Consider the following 18,560-nt stretch of genomic DNA (forward strand, 5'->3'; position numbering starts at 1 on the left):
CCAGAAGATAAAGTGCTAAAAGTCACAGATGAACAGGGCATAGAGGTGGATGAGGATGTCTTTCCAGAACTTGCAACAGAATCGATGTGTTTTGTCATCTCCATTGATGACGGTAAGGGGATTGCACATTTCTGGGCTTGTTTGTTTTTTGCAGAAAAACTTTTACAGAGTTGTGGTAATGGTTTTTCAAAAAGTCTCAGCAACTTGCAGATTGACATCCTCCTGAGCAATAAAATATGTATTTTGACTCTCCTCTATCATGTTCATTCCAGTCATCCCACTTGCAGAGTCATCCAAGAACATGGCTGACTGCTCAGACTCAACAGAATTTGCTCCAACAGATTGCTCCAACCTGACAGAATTTGTGACACTCGGTAGGTGTGGTAGGAAGGCTTATAATGTTTATTATGAAATACAAAATGGTCCTCTCATCTAATGGGGCAAGTTGTGATTTAAATAAAGTAAACCAGTGATCTTTTGGAATGAAAATGTGCTAGTTCTTGATCCTCCATGCCACCCTACTATATATGGCAGTTATTTATTTGTTAATTTTTGATTGTATGTGCCCTGTAATCTAATGTTGTTATTGTATTTGTTGTCCTCAGATTTTACACTACTGCAGCAAGGTGGTGAAGGGTCTTCCTCCCTAAGTCTAACAGATTCGTTGTCCCTCTCAAGCAGTCTGAGCAGTCCAGCAAGTGATGCTGGGTCTCAAATGATTCAGCCTGACAAGGACAGCACCTGCGCAAGAAATGTAATCTTATAACTTGCATACTTTGTTTTTAAGTTGGCTTTTCTTCAAAGTCCGTCTTAATTAATGTATTCATTTTGTTGTTAATTGTTTTGTATTTAAGACAGTGGAGCAAATTCTCATTTCTAAGCCTGCAGGCATGACTGTGATCAAAGAGTATGAAGAAACTGGGAGTTTGAAAGATTCCACCAGGCGTTTAATGGTGAACATCATTGTGGCTGCGTGAAAAGGAAGGGTAAGACACTAGATGTCAATGACATCAAATTCACATTTGTAGATGGGGCAAGAATATTATCATAAACAATACTTTTGCATGAGATTTGCAAACAAGACGACAAAGGAGTTCCATGCTCTTGGGATTGTGTCGCTCTTCCCATCTTTGAAGGACCCATACTCAAAAAAGGGATATGTGAGTTTGAAATGTAACCATGGTGTGAAATGATGAAGGCTGTTTTGGTTTGGTGATCTTTGGTGTCAAAGCAGCATACATGCACTAAGGCTGTCAAAACTGTAACTCTAACCAGAAGTACTCTTTTACTTTCAGGGACATTTCTATAACATTCAGAGCAACAAAGGCTTCCTTGAGTGGCGTGTCAAGACTGTGCAACGTCAGTCCAGAACCACATCTACATCCCATAACAGAGTGGAGCTAAAAGGGGGTCCCAAGAAATACGGGATTGATGAAATACTGCAACCCTTAGTAAAGGACCTGAAAATATTAGAGACTTCTGGGGTTGCTGTTCCATTTGCTGATGTTCCTGTATATGGTACACTTGCACAAATTACTGGTGATAACTTGGGCATGCATGGCATTCTTGGGTTCTTGGAGTCATTTAGTGCAAATTATTTCTGTAGATTTTGCTTAACTGATAAATCTTCAGCTCAGTCAGTTTTCTCAGAAGATGACGCACGTGTGACTGTAAGATCACCAGTTCTGAATGATCAGCATTATACAAATTTGGTAGATGATCCTACATTAGCCTCTTTATTTGGCATCAAGAGAAAAAGCATACTTAATACATTGCAATATTTCAATATTGCTGAAAATTATGCTGTAGATATGATGCACGATATTTTGGAAGGGGTTGGTCAATATGAGGTCAAACTACTATTTCTGTATTTGATTAATCATTTCATCTCGAAAGAGAGCTTGTTAAACAGACTGTATGCTTTTGATTATGGCTATCTGGAAAAGAAAAACAAACCGACAAATATAAACCTTGACTGTGGAGGAAATGGATTAGGGTTAAATGCATCACAAACACTGTGTTTGGTCACAAACCTACCTTTGATATTTGGTGACCTGGTACCAGATGATGACTTGCACTGGCACTTGTTGCTTTTGTTGCTAAACATTATAAATATTGTGTCATACTCCATCACAGAAGGTATGACTGTGTATTTGAAGCACCTGATTATTGAACATCACCAACTCTTCAAAGAACTGTACCCATCAAAAAACTTGATTCCAAAGCATCATTTTATACTGCACTATCCGAGGTGCATTCGAAAAATTGGACCACTCATTCATATCTGGACCATGAGGTTCGAAGGAAAACATAAATTTTTCAAAGACTGTGTAAAGAATTTCAAGAATATGAGAGTATCACTTGCAAAGAAGCACCAGTTTGCTGTCGCTTATCATTGGGAATGCTTTTCTTCAAAAGCAGTTGAGTCTGGTCCAGTCAAACAGTGTTTACTTGAAACACTGGATTATGCAGAAGATATTGACCCTTTGCACGTGACGTCACGATCCAGTCGCGCAAAATATGAACGCCATGATGGACGGCAAAAGAGCAGTGGACGTCAATGTAAGACAAGGAGGCGCGTGAGACTTAGTGACATTTCGTAGTTGTATATAGTTTTTTAATTTACTTTTATGGTGGTGAGATGGTGATTTCCGTGCAGTCTGCCAACAGGCAAGGCTGTAAACCTAATCTAGCCTTTTACAGGAGACCTTTTGATGCGGACAGAAGACGGCAGTGGGTAGCTGCTATCAATCGTAAGGACTGGCAGCCGTCCAAATACTCCCGGATCTGCAGCGAGCATTTTTTACAAGGTCAATTTCATATTAAAACGTTATCAAACTTATACAACCTTAGCTATGTTAGAGTCAGTCAAAACAAACTGTGTAGTTAGCTAACGTAGCTACCGTTAGCTAACAAACTCAAGTAGGGTTTGTTTACTAGTAGCGATGCTAGCTAGCTACCAACGTTAGCTAGCTAGTCCTTCTCAGGACTCTGTTCATATTAGCTGGCACTCCTAATTCAGCAATAAGCCCCGAGAAGCCGTGGGTTAGTGATTTTACAGCGGCTGCGCGTTGTGCCTTAGAACACCCCTCAGCCGTTGTAAAATCACTGTAACCCACGGCTTCGCGGGGCTTATTGCTGAATTAGGAGTGCCAGCTAATATGAAGAGTCCTTGTTAGCTAACGGTAGCTACGTTAGCTAACTACACTGAGTTTGTTTTGACTGACTCTAACATAGCTAAGGTTATATAAGTTTGATAACGTTTTAATATGAAATTGGCCTTGTAAAAAATGCTCGCTGCAGATCCGGGAGTATTTGGACGGCTGTCAGTCCTTACGATTGATAGCAGCTACCCGTTGCTGTCTTCTGTCCGCATCAAAAGGTATCCTGTAAAAGGCTAGATTAGGCTTACAGCCTTGCCTGTTGGCACACTGCACGGCACAGCAGGAAATCACCATCTTACCACCATAAAAGTAACTATCTAAAAACTATCTACAACCACGGAATGGCACGAACTACAATGCGCCTCCTTGTCTTAAATTGACGTCCACTGTTCTTCTGCCGTCCATCATGGCGCCGCCTCCCATGTCACGTGATAACTGTGACGTGTCTGCAAAGGGTCAATAGCTGCATATCTTGACATTGATTCACAAGCCACTGTCACACACACAAACTGGGTAAGGTGTGGAGTTGACTATCGTGTTGGCCTCTTCGTTTGCACAGGCACTGATGAAAACATGCCAGTGTTCAGCAAAATAATCTATCATTTTGTTTGATGGAAAAGTTGTTTTTGTTTCGGTTGAGCATGAAATTTGTTTCCATGATCATTTCCATGCTTTTCAAATAAGTGAAAACATCCCAAGAAAGATACTGGTTCTGGAAATGGATAGATTTAGACATTTCAAATCTTTTGATGCTCAAATGTCCTATGGCTGTGACTCAGAGATGTATATTGTGTCAGAGGGTTGTATTATTTAATGTGTCAAAATCGTTGGCTTAACATAAGCTATATGGTATTCGCTGTTTTGTCAGACTTAAATTGCAGGGTTAAAGTCTGCCTCTTCTCAGACATTTGTGCATTTTATACAGTGTTTGCATTTTCTTTCATGTAGTTTGGTGTAACATGTTTACACAGTTTATTATTCAAATTGTCAGCATGCATTTAATGCATTTAAAATAAAAATGTGTGACAATCAATGTTTTTTGTTGTCGGTTTTGTAGTTTTTTTTGTTTTTTTTTAACATATTTAAATTTTGACTGTTAACACCACCAAGAGTTCACATTAAAATTAACTCCAGGTGAGAGTTGTATTTAACCCCACATGGGAGTAGTTTTTTAACTCCCACAAGTGTTAAGTTTTAACTCCAGAAAAGAGTTAAAAATCAACTCCCGGAAAAGAGTTACTTTAACTTTTCTCAGGAGTACATTCGACAGTCTCACATGTACACTCAAATGTAGTTGATATAAACTCCCAGAGAGTTTATTCCAAAGGCCAGAATTTGCTGTGCAGAAAGGAAGAAGAAAGAGAGGAGCAGCAGACAGGAAAGAGAAAGAGAAGACAGATGAGAGATGCAGGAGGAAGAAAGTGAGGAAGAAAATAAATAAATCCTCGACCACCTCTCACACGAACTCCTCTCAGATTTCTGTTCCTTGTATATTTTTAGGTCACTATTGTTTGCTCATCTCAAGACAACTTGTTCTTGCTTTTGATTTTGTATTACTTCCCAACTTACGAATTGTGAGGTGTGGGTCAACCTGTGTTGTATTTTGTGTTTGTGTTTGTATTTCTGTTGTTATGTTGTATTTTCTGTTGCACAGTTGATGTACCTATGTTAGGGACCCCCTCGAAAACGAGATGCGACATCTCAAGGGGTTTATCCCTTTAATAAATTCTCTATCCATTGTAGGGCCTCACAAAGCAATGCTCTCTGAACTGGCTTATATATGTTCCCTCACATCATTAGCCACAAGTGTGATCAATTTTGAGTTGTTGTGTTCAACCAATGACACCAGTGCTTTACTTGTGTTTGACTTTTGCCACCAGTGCTCACAGTTATGCAACACAAGTGCATAACAGTGAGAAAATGTGTATAAACTTGTCAAAGAAGTGCAAAATGTGTTTTAGTGGCTGAGAATATGTCTGCAAGTTGTGTCTAACTATGCGAAACGTGCTTAAGGTTCTGCCAAAAGGATGACCGATTCAATAAATGGGTTCAGAGCACTGTGAATTTGGTTCAAAGAAGAGGGTTTAGTGTTTTAGCAATTGAGAAATACTGTATATACTGTACCACAGTAGTAAATATATGTTTCAGTACATCACTGTGCCAATGTACTGTAGTAGTATTGTAGTATTGTAATGGAGGGTTAGGCTAACTGTTTGTAGGCCTAGTATTCCATGTATATTTTTGTACGTTATTTTTACGTAGGCTTACTGTATATTCATGTCCTGAGCATTGTGTTTTCTATTTTTCTATGTAGTGTTTAGTGACTGCTCAGTAGTGTTTTTAATTTTGATTGACTCGGGGCACAATTTGACAACATAGTTCAGTTTTGAGCACAGATTGAACTGTTTTGCGGTGAAAGTTTGGTTTTGCAAGAGGAGTCTGAGGTTTTGTGAATGTAGCTTGAAAATTGGGTTTTGTGTTCACGGTTTAGAGAAAAGGAGAGCAACTTTCGAGAAATGTGTCTTAGCAATCGAGAAAAACTGTAACATAAAATAATAGCATCTCCACTAGAATAATGTAGGTAGAACTCAGTAAGTTACACATGGCTTCTTAAGACACAATCAAAACAATAAAAATCTAGGCCATACACCTGGGGTCCGTTTCACGAAGCAGGTTCAACAAACTCCGAGTCTTACCCCGAACTCTGAGTTGATCTACTCTGAGAGAGGAAACTGAGTTTTCGGTTCCAGAACAGCTGATTTGAGTTGGTTTTATCAACTCGGAGTAGTTTCACCTGGAGTTAAGCGCGTGCACCACAGATATAAAAAGACAGCGTCAATGGAGCCCCGATGTGATGAGTCATCATGACAACGGGGAAGCGTCGGGCTGCGTTTTTCACCCCAGTTGAATTGACTCTGTGCACAAGACGAGTAACGCACATCCGGTTTCGCCAGATAGCGGCACTTCAGTTTCCGGTCTGTGTAATGGCTAACCCTAACGCTTACATGTTCTCCCGGTGCCTCACGGATTTGTCTAGACTAACGATAAACTATGTCCACCGAAACGTTGCTGCCTCTTCCCCTGCCCCCAAAAGCAAACAAGAGAAGGGTTTTAAGTTATACATCTCCAGCTATTTGCACAACATCGAAGGTATGTAATTTAGAGAACGTTAGCTAACGGTCGTTAGCTAGCTTTAGCTAACTAACGTAGATGGTTAGCACCAGGCGAATCACACCGTAACGTTTGTTGTGTAAAATGAATCGTTTTTGTATCCAGTGGCAAGTTAACTGACTATACCTGATGCCTGTATCATGAAGCAAGCTCAGTTTTCCCAGGATTTCTCAGACCTATCCGGCTATACTAACAGAGATCATGGTGATCAGGAATAACTGGTACCACGACGCCGGTTATCAACTTGCTCACTCAATCCAGGTTTGTCTCATCAAGAGCCAGGAACGCGCATGTATAAGGGTTAGGGTTCCGAGGCAGCTGACTGGAATAGCATGAGGAGGAAAAACAAAATTTACACACTAAATCGAACACCGTGGCTGCCGCGAAGAGAAGGCAGCCACGGCATAAATGTGCAAACTACACATCAGTGGCTCAAGTAGCCCACATCTGACGCTGACACCTCTGAACTCACTGCACTGCACAGACGTGCTGCGTGTCTGCTTTACAGGCTATAATAAAATAAAGCGGACGCCAAAATCCAATTATGTCAGTACATCAAGTTGATAGCAGGGTCAACCCTATCCCTAACCCTAGCAGGCTAGCTTTCAGAACATTTTTAGGATAGGTATCCTATCCCGATGAGAGGTGAACCAGCTTTGTGATACAGAAAATCTGGAGTTGAGCCTGAAGTTATCTCGCTAACGCCTTAATCTCGCTTCGTGATACAGGCATCAGGTATAGTCAGTTAACTTGCCACTGGATACAAAAACAAGATTCATTTTACACAACAAACGTTACGGTGTGATTCGCCTGGTGCTAACCATCTACGTTAGTTAGCTAAAGCTAGCTAACGACCGTTAGCTAACGTTCTCTAAATTACATACCTTCGATGTTGTGCAAATAGCTGGAGATGTATAACTTAAAACACTTTTCTCGTTTGCTTTTGGGGGCAGGGGAAGTGGCAGCAAAGTTTCGGTGGACATAGTTTATCGTTAGTCTGGGCAAATCCGTGAGGCACCGGGAGAATATGTAAGCGTTAGGCTTAGCCATTACACAGACCGGAAACTGAAGTGCCGCTATCTGGCGAAACCGGATGTGGGTCACTCGTCTTGTGCACAGAGCCAATTGGAAATCTTAATGCATTCATACAGCGAGTTTGAACATTTTTTTTTTTTTTTTAATTTAGAGACATTTTAAAGTGGGAAAAAGCTTTATTACAATGTAACAGGACAGAACATAGCTACATACAACATAGCTAAAGCTTTGCTACATTCCAAGCTAGCTACATGTTCCAAGCTAACTACCTAGCTTAACTACCTAGTTTTGCTAGCTTGTAAATTTACCTCTCCACTGTTCCCCACAATAATTCTTTTTCTCTTTAGCCTTTATCTATGATGTTCAAAATGTATACATCCAAAAACTAACATATTTTATTCATAATTATTACAGTTGAAATAAAATGTTTAGGCCTACTTTGATGGACTGTCCACTGCACTGCTTGTCGCAGGAAGCTTATGCTAGCTAGCTCGTTGGCTAGCTGGCTTGCAGTGGTGGTTGTGGTGGTGGAGCAGAAAGTGTGTGAGTATTGTAATGAGTAATGAGTATTTACATTTTTAAAATATTTTAATGAATCATTTTAATATTTTTGTGGACCTACAGCGATGCAATGCACATTTAATTCAGAATGATCAGATGATCTTAAAAGTTGCCAGACAACGCCACCCTGGGAATTTCACCCAGAGAATTATTTCATTCATATGCTGAGGACACACAGGTTCGTCACTCAAAGGGCAGGAGACGTAGGTTCCAAATGTACAAAATGTTTTATTGAAACAGTTTTTAAAATGTAGATTTTCTTTTTAAACAAAAGAAAAACCATTCACACAGGGGAGGGAAAAAGGAACCTAATCAGGTGCTGAGGCTTACCAGTTGGACAGGGGCTAGTGAAAGGGAGAGGGATCCACCAAAACAAATCAAAATCACCCACGCACACGTGACACACACTCTGTTGTGAAGTGAACCAAATCCCAAGGGAGCACAGCACACACGAAAAGGGGGGGGACATCGCCACCCAGACCACCAGCACCACCACCGGCCTTCAGCAACTGAAAAGGATAACACAAATTAATGAGGGAAAAATAAGCAAATAAGCACAACAAAATCCACTGATTGAACAGAATATAAACGATAACAAAGGTCAAATTAAAAACTCTACAAATTATACAATATAACAAATACCCAAATGGAAACAAAACAAAAAGAATAGACTTATACAATTAATCCAAACTAAAAGAAAAGAATATAACTACCACCCAATCACCCATTTAAAAAGAAGAGTCAGTAGCCAGCCGACCAATCGCTGGAGACAACAGCGGAGACAGTGGCTGACAAACAGCCAGAGACAATGGATGCCAAACAGTCGAGGCAAAACAGGAGACAACTCAGCCACATGAGGCAGGCGACGACGGCCGACAAGCCGCCGGATACAAAACAGCAGATGATGGGGAGACAAAACAGCAGCGGTCCCAGTCAGCTGAGAGTGACGTCAGGCGTAATTGCGATCAGCTGAGTCCAAATACACCTGTCGGAGATAGCATTAGCATTTAACGCTAAACGCTGGACAATAATATGGTTGCTACGAAAGTAAAACCCATACACACCTGTCAGCAGCAGCGGACACACACACACACGAGGGAGGAAGAGAGCCCAGGCATCCACCAGCACTTTACCTGCGACCACACCAGCGTTAGCCAGGTAAAAGCATGCACGATAACGCCAAGAGAGAGAGGACACCTACCACAAGCCAGGAGTGGGGCACGCGCATGGACAAGCGGAGGGGACACACAAGCCTGAAATACAGTCGCTCTGCGGTGCAAGATAAATGCCTTAAGCATCTCATTGACGAGACAAACAATCAAAAATACAGCATGAGACATACCTGTTGCAAACCGACCCCTAACACGAGCGGAGGTGACGCAGATGGGAGCGCAAAGGAAGAGGCGGGGAGAGAGCCACTGCTTATATACTCCGCTCTCTACTCGGTAATTGGCCACCAGTGGCGCACATACTATGAGGCAGGTCAGTACATACAAACGTAATACATATTTCTATACTGCTACATTTTTATTCATTTTAGCAAATAAAATACCTTCTATGGCCACTAGGGGGCGATGTCGTGATGGCCCAATATCCAGATTTGTTTGAAATATATCCACCAACACATCTACCAAATTTTATGCTTTTATCACAAAATGAATGATTGTTGTGATATATTGAGCTAAGCCGCCCCACTAATAGGAGATAATCATTTCAGCTTGATTAAAAAAAAAAACAAAAAGTAATAATTTCATTGAATAATATATTTACCACATGAAAGAGTACATCATAATATGTATTAAAAACTACAAACAATGAGTTTTGAACAATATTTACTATTATTTTGTGGTTGCTCAAAATGTGTCCTACATATTCGTCACCACCGTCAGATATTTATTAAAAAAAACAAAACAAAACAAAAAAAAACCTCTACAACTACAAGGTCAATTACATTCCTGAGGACCCCTTTTCAAACCTTCAGCTCTACTGCATGCTTCAAGACCACTCAGGCTCCTGGAAGTTTGCTATTTTCTCTTAAATCTCTTACCAATCTCTTACCAGCATTTCACAATAATTACAGTATTATTTTACAGTAACTTGTTGTAATTAAGTTCCCCTGTAATATCCCAATGAATTCCTGTAAAAACTACAGTATCCTTGGATTTTACAGCATTTAACTGTTATTTTACAGTAAAATCCTGCAATCAAAACACCCCTGTTATATCACAACAAGGTCTGTAATATCACAGCAACACAGTAAAAAAAATGCAAGGATTTCACAGCATTCAGCAGTATTATTACAGTGAAATTTTATATTCACATATTCCCTGGTAAGGCACATGACATAACCAAACTCAGCACTGAACCTGAAAAGGTATTTTAAATGATATTAGCACTATTAGCTAACTAGCTAACGTTAGCTAGCTGTAGCATTTGCCCGTGTGGTCTGATATAGGCTAGCTAACGTTAGCGTTTGCTATTTACCACAGCTGATCTTATTTAAATTTGAATACCTAAATACTGTACATTATGCTTTTACTGAACTGTTGAGTGTGCATATGATAACATTATGAAGGATGATGACTCAACTTGATAAATGCTGCCTGCGGTACATAAGTCTATTTAAAACTGAAACTATCTTTGCTTATTAACAGGTACTTCTTGGGCATCAATCCTGAAAGAGGCTCAAAGACCAGGAAGCGGACAACAATAAACCCTCATATGAGCACCTTTTGACGAAACTAATGGACTTTGAGTGGGCATCATAGTTTTTTTTTTTTTTTTTTTTTTTTTGCTGCAGCAGTTGTCAGGCTCAGTTTTGAGTAGTTCTTTTTGTACTTTTTTTGAAGACAACTTTGCACTATAAGATTTTTGTACAGTGCTGTTGTGTGTGGATTATAGAATGTTTGAGACTGAGAGGAGCGCCTGACCCCTTCACGACATCCCTTCATCGCTCTCTCCCTTCCTCTCTTACCTTGCCATGTAGGCCTCATTCCCATCCTCTTACTGTTATTGTGACACAGCTGGGTAGTTGAATGGCAAGTTTCTGCACAGTTTCTCTGCATTTTAAGATGCTTTGAAAAGTTTGGCTAGGACTAGGAAGTTGAATTTCTTGAATTCTTGAATTTCTTGGCATTTATGTTGAATAACTCTTTATTTGTAAATAAATATGCCATTGGGCTAACATTGACTTTACCTCAGAGTTGTGTGTTGGTGTGTTAATTGTACAATGATTGTAAATTCACAGTAAATGGAAACTTCATCTGCATTACTTTCACAGTACACACTGTAAAAGTACAGGGCCTTGTTGTAATGATGTACAGCAAAAGGATGTAATTCCCCAGTAATGTACTGTAATTTCACAGTAATTGCTTTGTCATTGAAGCTGTAAAGTTACAGTACACAGTTGTGCTTTTACAGCAATGCATTGTAATATCACAGATGTGAAATTACAGCAAATTGCTGTGAGTACATTTCACAGTATATTGCTGTAATCCTTACTGTGAAAGTCCTGCAAAACTTATCCAGTAATTTATTGTGAATTCACAGCGAAAAAATTTGCAGTGAACCATAACATGTCAACACCGTCACTTTTGTATAAAAAATATTAGATTACATTATGGAATAAATGTATACTTTTTAAGAAGAGGTCTGACGTAGGTAGCAACGGGGGAAACAAGCTGGCTAATGTGAACAACTCATGCTTATCATGTGAAAGAGTCAGTTTTCATCACCACTGTCAGACGTCACCACCGTCAGGTTTTCCTGACATACAGTCTGAAAAATGCTGATAACAGTGCTCAGGATTGTTATTTTTTGTACCAAATAGTTAAATAAAGTTGTTAAGCAAGAAGCCATTGACTTGAGTGGTATAAATTTTGGAAATGTATGTTTTAATGAGGCGACTGTCACCACCGTCAGATTAGTGTCACCACCGTCAGAGGCAGTTATATTTGTTTTAAATGAATATGCTTACAATATGTTTCTTTGGTGCTGTTGAATTATTAAAGTATTAGTCTCTTTAATACAAAAATATGTTTTTCAAATAAAAAAACATTACGGTGACGGTGTTGACAAAAACAAAGTAATAACTGGAAAAAAGCCTATTTAATGAAAAAAATGCAAAATGAGGAGGTTGCACCGGTACATTGCTGAACAGCCAAGACCTTGGCCTATAATGATATACCTTAAGATTTTGTAATTTAACTCACTTTTTATTTTCAAAATTAAAACCTGTTTTATCCAGATTCCCAAGAATCAGTGAGAAGACACCTTGCTCAAAAATGAAATCATGTGGTCACCATGATAATATATATATATGATAATATTATAATATAAAACACATCAGTTAATTAGAAAACCTGAGACACACACATGAAAGCACTTGACAAAACATTGCAAACATTCAGCAAAAGCATATTTTGTCACCGCCCAATACAACTAATCCTGCCACTCACTCACTTCATACTCAACACCGAAATGCAACACACCCTTTTCAGTCTGAGCAGGTTCAACCTCACTTTCTCCTGTGTGTATTGCAGTCATATTTTTTTGATGATTTACATCGTTACATATTGTAAAGCAAGTAGCAAAAGCCAATATCTTCCTCAAACAACTCAACTTCTGCCCAAATGAGTAGATTCCTTCAGTCAGCTCTACTGTACTGTAACACAGCTGACAACACAATACAAAATACAGCTATCAGTTTGAACCAGGTTCTCCTGTGTGCTGCACATTCAAATGTCAACTTACAGGAAAGAATTGCATCAAAATTCAGTGAAATTTAACTGTATTGATGGCAAAAACTGAAATACTGTAATACTGTAAACTGTGAGCAGATGTTTTGCTTTTGACTATAGTGAAGTCAGTGGAGTCAGGGCCATGGAAATGACACACGTGAGAAGTGAAAAATGTGTGAATCCAATGAAAAGGTATTGTTATGTGCCAAGCAGGGGCACATTGAGTGTTTGTGTGGTTTTCCTCTCCCTGCTTTTCTTTCCCTCTTGCTTTTCTCTCTCTCTCCCTCCCCCTGTTCTCGTTCTCCAGGTGTCAACGATAAGATTGGTTTCTACCTGTGATGCCCCGTCCTTGTGGCCCATTGTGTATCTTGACTTTGCTGTGGCCAATCCTACTCCACAGCTCTCTATAAAAGGAGCCTCCCTGCAAGAGTTGCTGTCTTGGTAGGCGCAGGAACCGTTCGAAGGCCTGGAGCGACGGAGAGAGGTGCAGCCATACTACCGAGAGTTTTGAATTTTGAGGAAGACATAGCTGATGGGAGCCAAGAGGAGGAAAAAGAAGATGGAGTGGATGAGTGAGGCGGTTGAGCACGACTCTTCCGTGAATGGATCAGAGGTAGGCAGTTGGGCAGGAATGGAGTATGATGAAGATAGAGAGGAAGAGTTTAAAGGGGAAGCGAGTAGAGGGGATAATGGGGGGTTTAAAAGGAAGAAAGATAAATAATGGAAATTACAGCAGTGAGAAAGAAGGACATGAACATGTTGAGAGGGAGAGTCCAGAGAAGTGTGTTGTTATTATAAGGTTTAATGAAAAGGGACAAGAAAACATGAAGAAGATTAACCCGTTTTTGCTAACTACAGCTCTGGCAAGTAAACTAGGGGAGATAAAATGTGCGAAAGTCCTGAAGGATGGCAATTTATGGGTGAGTTGTGCCAATGGAGAGCAAGTTGACAAAGATTGGAAAAAATAAGGTGGCAAGTTCAGGAAGAGTTGGAGCAAGAAATGGCGGTGGATGCAAAGGAGTGATTACAGGGGTGCCACTGAATGTGAGCATGGAGGAACTTAAGAGAAATTTCAAAGGAGGAAAAATATTGGATGTACTAAGAATGAAAACAACTAGAGAAGGAGTGAAAAAAGATAGCGAAACTGTTTTGATAAAGTTTGAAGGAGAGATTGTACCCAAGAAAGTATTCCTAGGGTTTATGAGCTACTCAGTGAGAGTTTTTGTGCCAAAGCCTTTGAGGTGCTTCACTTGTCAAAGATTTGGACACATAGCAAAAAACTGCAAAGAGAAGAGAAGGTGTGCTCGGTGTGGGGGAGATCATGAGTATGGGAAATGTGGAACAGGGGTGCAACCAAAGTGTTGTAGCTGTGGAGAAGCTCATACTGTGGCATATGGGGGATGTGAGGCTATGAAAAGGGAGAATGGTATCCAGAAAATAAGCGTGGAAAGAAGGCTATCTTATGCAGAAGCTGTAAGAGTATCAAGAGAGCAGCATGTTGGAACTAATGATCAAGGAGCAATGGGAGGTAGAGAGCAGCAACAAAAAATAAATGACAGGATGTATGTGGACAAAAGGGATTCAGTAACATTTATTGCAGGAGTGGTTAACAGCACAGCAGAAGTAAAGTCAAAGTGAAAAAATCCAGCTGATTGTTAAGGCAGCAGTGCATCATGTGGGACTAGTGGGACTGACATGGGATGTTCAGATGAGAATTTCCCTGGTTGGGATCAATAAAGTATATCTGTCTATCTAAGTGAGGGATAACCTCACTAATCAGTCAAGTTTGGAGACACCATGCACTTGCTGATAATAGTTATGGTCATTATTTTACAATGGAATGCAAGAAACTTACTGGCTAATGGGCAGGAATTCAAGCATTTCATCAAAGAGATGGATGAGAAACCAGATGTAATTTGTATGCAGGAAACATGGCTAAAACCAAATCTGGACTTTGTGATACATGGATACACAGCGATAAGGAAAGACAGAAATCAGGGGGGAGGGGGAGGTTGTGCTACATTTGTCAAACAAGATATTCCGTCTAGGCTACTGGAAAAGGGAGCTGAGCAGGAATATGTAGTGGTGGAAATATGGGAGAAAACAGAAATAAAGTCATTTGGTGTGCATTTGGTGTGCAGATTTCAATGCGCACAGTACAGTATGGGCAGGGGAAGGGGGGGGGGGGGGGGGGGGGGGGGGGCACAAACAGACTTAAATGGACAGGTAATTGAAGATCTGATGGATGAAAGGGAGTTGGTATGTATGAATGATGGAAGAGGAACAAGGATAAATGTAACAGCTGGTACAGAGTCAGTACTGGATGTAACTCTAGTATCTAACACCCTGGCTGGAATAGGTTACTGGGAAGTCTGGTCAGCATCAACAATAGGCAGTGATCACCAGTTTTGTGTATGGTGGGAGAAAGAGTGGAAGTGAGAGGACGTGAGGGAATCAGAAAGTGGGTTTTTGGAAAGGCAGAGTGGGATAAGTTCAAGAGCTTGAGTGAGGAAATGATGAATGGGATAGATATGTTTGGAGACACTGATGAACTAAATCTGGTAACGTCAGCAATCATCATGATCTATACGCAGGAGTAAAAACAAGAAGAACAGAAAACTGGTACCATGGTGGACAGAGGAGCGTCGTCAGGCTGTAAGAAATAAGAATAGAGATTTCAGGCTAGTAAAAAGAACCCATAACACGCAGAATTTAATAGAGTACAAAAAGGCACTGGCAGTGGTGAGAAGAACAGTAAGCTAGGAAGGCAAGTTGGAGGAATTTCTGCGACAAAACAGGAAGAAGTTGGAGAGGCTTGGGGAATGATAAAGAGGATGGGGGGAGACAGAAGGGAATGGGATTATCCAGTCATAATATCAGAGAGAGAAACAGCAATATCCAGCAAGGATAAGGCAGAGATCATGGTCAAGGCTTTTGTAAATATACATAGCTCAGGAAATTTGTCAGAAGAAGGAAGAAAGAGAAGAGACAGAACTATGAATCAGTATCCAGGTGTGTTAGAGAGGAGGGAGAGTACAGCTGAAGTAATTGATGAGCCATTTACTTTGGCAGAGATGATGAGAGCTATAAAGAGATCACGACCAGCTTCTCCAGGGAAAGATCAGGTTTGTTACATTATGTTAAAACATCTAGGGGAAGGAGCGTCATTGAAGTTGCTGCATCTTTATAACAGAGTATGGGAGGAGTATGGGAGGAGGGGAGGTTACCAGGAGCTTGGAAAGAAGCAGTAGTGATTCCAATTAGGAAACCGGGAAAGGATCCATCTAAACCTACCAGCTATAGACCAATAGCATTAACGTCAAATATATGTAAGATAATGGAGAGGATGGTAACAGAAAGATTGTCGTATGAACTTGAGAGGAAGGGATTGTGAGATAGTTGCCAGAGTGGATTTAGGAGGGGGAGGAATACTATGGACTCCGTGATAAGGTTAGAAACTGAAATAAGGAAGGCTCAGGCACATAAGGAATCAGTTATAGCAGTGTTTTTTGGTATTGAAAAAGCTTATGACATGATGTGGAAGGAGGGATTGCTAATCAAACTACACAAGATGGGTGGTGGGGGGAGAGTCTTTAACTGGATAAAGGACTTTATGATAGGAAGATCCGGGTACGCATTGGGTCAAATTTATCAAATCAGTACACAGTTGAAAATGGTACACCTCAAGGGAGTGTGATAAGTCTGTTGCTCTTTATCATCATGATAAATTATGTTTTTTAAAAAATGCCGATGGATATAGGGAGATCACTTTTTGCTGATGATGGGGCCCTGTGGAAACAAGGAAGGAACGTACAACATGCAATCAGGAAAGTCCAAAGTGCAACTGATGAGGTGGTGGAATGGGGTTTTGATTGGGGGTACAGGTTCTCAGTGGACAAAACTCAAACAGTGTTTTTCACCAGGAAAAGAACTGAGGAAAGGATGAAGTTGAGTATGTATGGGAAAGCATTAGAAAGGGTTGGAGCATTCAAGTTTTTGGGAGTTCTCGACTGACATGGGCAGATCATATCAGGAAAATAGAAGTAAGTCTGATTTGCTTGTGTTTAGAGTTTTGGCACAGTGAGCAAAGCATTTGCAAAATGAGTTCAAGCAATTGAAAAAAAAACAAACTGTAATGTTATTGTTAATGGTCCAGTGTTGGAGGCTGTGGCTGCAGAGTGTAAACTCCAGGGGAGCCTCTGCTGTGACGTCATAATGCTGACCAGCAACGTTCCAGTGAGGCTTTGTGACGTCAGCAGAACTCAGAGCACAAACAGGCGAGCAGAGGAGCTTCCTGTCAGTTCACCTGAAACACTCAGGAGGAGCAGTGCCAAGAGACACACACACACACACACACACACACACACGAGTGAAAACAGCTGGACCTCACCTGTGCTGAAGGTAAGTGTTTGCTCAGATGGGCTCACTGACCTCAATCTGACCTGATGTGACAGTCGTGTGATGGAACGAGCCGCTTTTCTCTCTCATCACAGAGTTGATTGGAACGATACCAGTGGGAGTGGAGGCATTACAGCTTTTTTTTTTTTTTTTTCGATCGCTTGAACTCATTTTGCAAATGCTTTGCTCACTGAGCCAAAACTCTAAACACAAGCAAATAAGACACAACACCTGGAAATGAACCGTTCACATTTATGGCAAACTGAAACACTGTCATCAAAACTTCAAAATCCTTTGTCAAAATGTAACTCTGATGACAAAAGGATCCACATTTCCATCATATGAACACACTTTCACATCAGCAGCAACACAACAACATACTCAACACAAAACACTGCATTTTTTACTGCTTTTAGTTTTTACTGCTTATTTAGTTCTTCTAAAAGAATTCTGCAAAGCTCAAAATAGAAATTAAGCATCTTTTTCACAGCAACAACTGTTTCCAAAATAACCAAAAATTAAAACTAAATAAGAAAGGTGTTAACTCCAAACTGTATACAGTATACAGTATACTGTACTTTACAGTACAGTACAGTTTTTTCAATCACTTTTTCCAGTATAATGGAACTGGGATCCACTTTGTCGTCATCTTCACCTCCAAACCACAGCAGAAGTTTTCTTTTGCAAATGTGTTCATAGCTTTTCATTGGATTCACACATTTTTCACTTCTCACATGTGTCATTTCCATGGCCCTGACTCCATTGACTTCACTATAGTCAAAAGCAAAACATCTGCTCACAGCTGATAGAAATGACCTGCATCACTGTGAAACCACTAGTGCACCTGCATCACTACCCTTTCCACCAATCACCATTCACCAATCAGTCAGTATGCACCTACAAAAAAGGGCCCTATAAATTATATTCTGTATTTTTTTTTTCAACTCCTTTGAGTTTTTCTGTGTAATACTGTATGTGAATTACAGTATTTCAGTTTTTGCCATCAATACAGTTAAATTTCACTTCAGAGTCTTTCTGAGTTTGGATGCAGTTCTTTCCTGTAAGTTGACATTTGAATGTGTAGCTCACAGGAGAACCTTGTTCAAACTGACAGCTGTATTTTGTATTCTGCTGTCAGCTGTGTTACAGTACAGTAGAGCTGACTGAAGGAATCTACTCATTTGGGCAGAAGTTGAGTTGTTTGAGGGAAATCTTGGCTTTTGCTACTTGTCTTCTGTATGAAATAGTGTGTGGTGTTGAGGAGGAAGTGTGTTGCAGAATAGCAAACACAGTTCAGAGCAGCACATGTGTCTAAGGTGTGGCCACGCTGTGTTGAAGGTTTAGCTCCAATGAGTTCAAGTTTGGTCACGTTGGTTTAAGCAGATGTTCTTAGTGTGTAAGCAGTCCAAAAAAACTGTAATGGAATATTAATATTAATTAACTGGTAGTTTAATATTAACACTACACACTGACAGTAGAAATGAAACACGTG

The sequence above is a fragment of the Myripristis murdjan genome, chromosome 9 (genome assembly GCF_902150065.1).
Source record: "Myripristis murdjan chromosome 9, fMyrMur1.1, whole genome shotgun sequence".
Taxonomy (NCBI): Eukaryota; Metazoa; Chordata; class Actinopteri; order Holocentriformes; family Holocentridae; genus Myripristis; species Myripristis murdjan.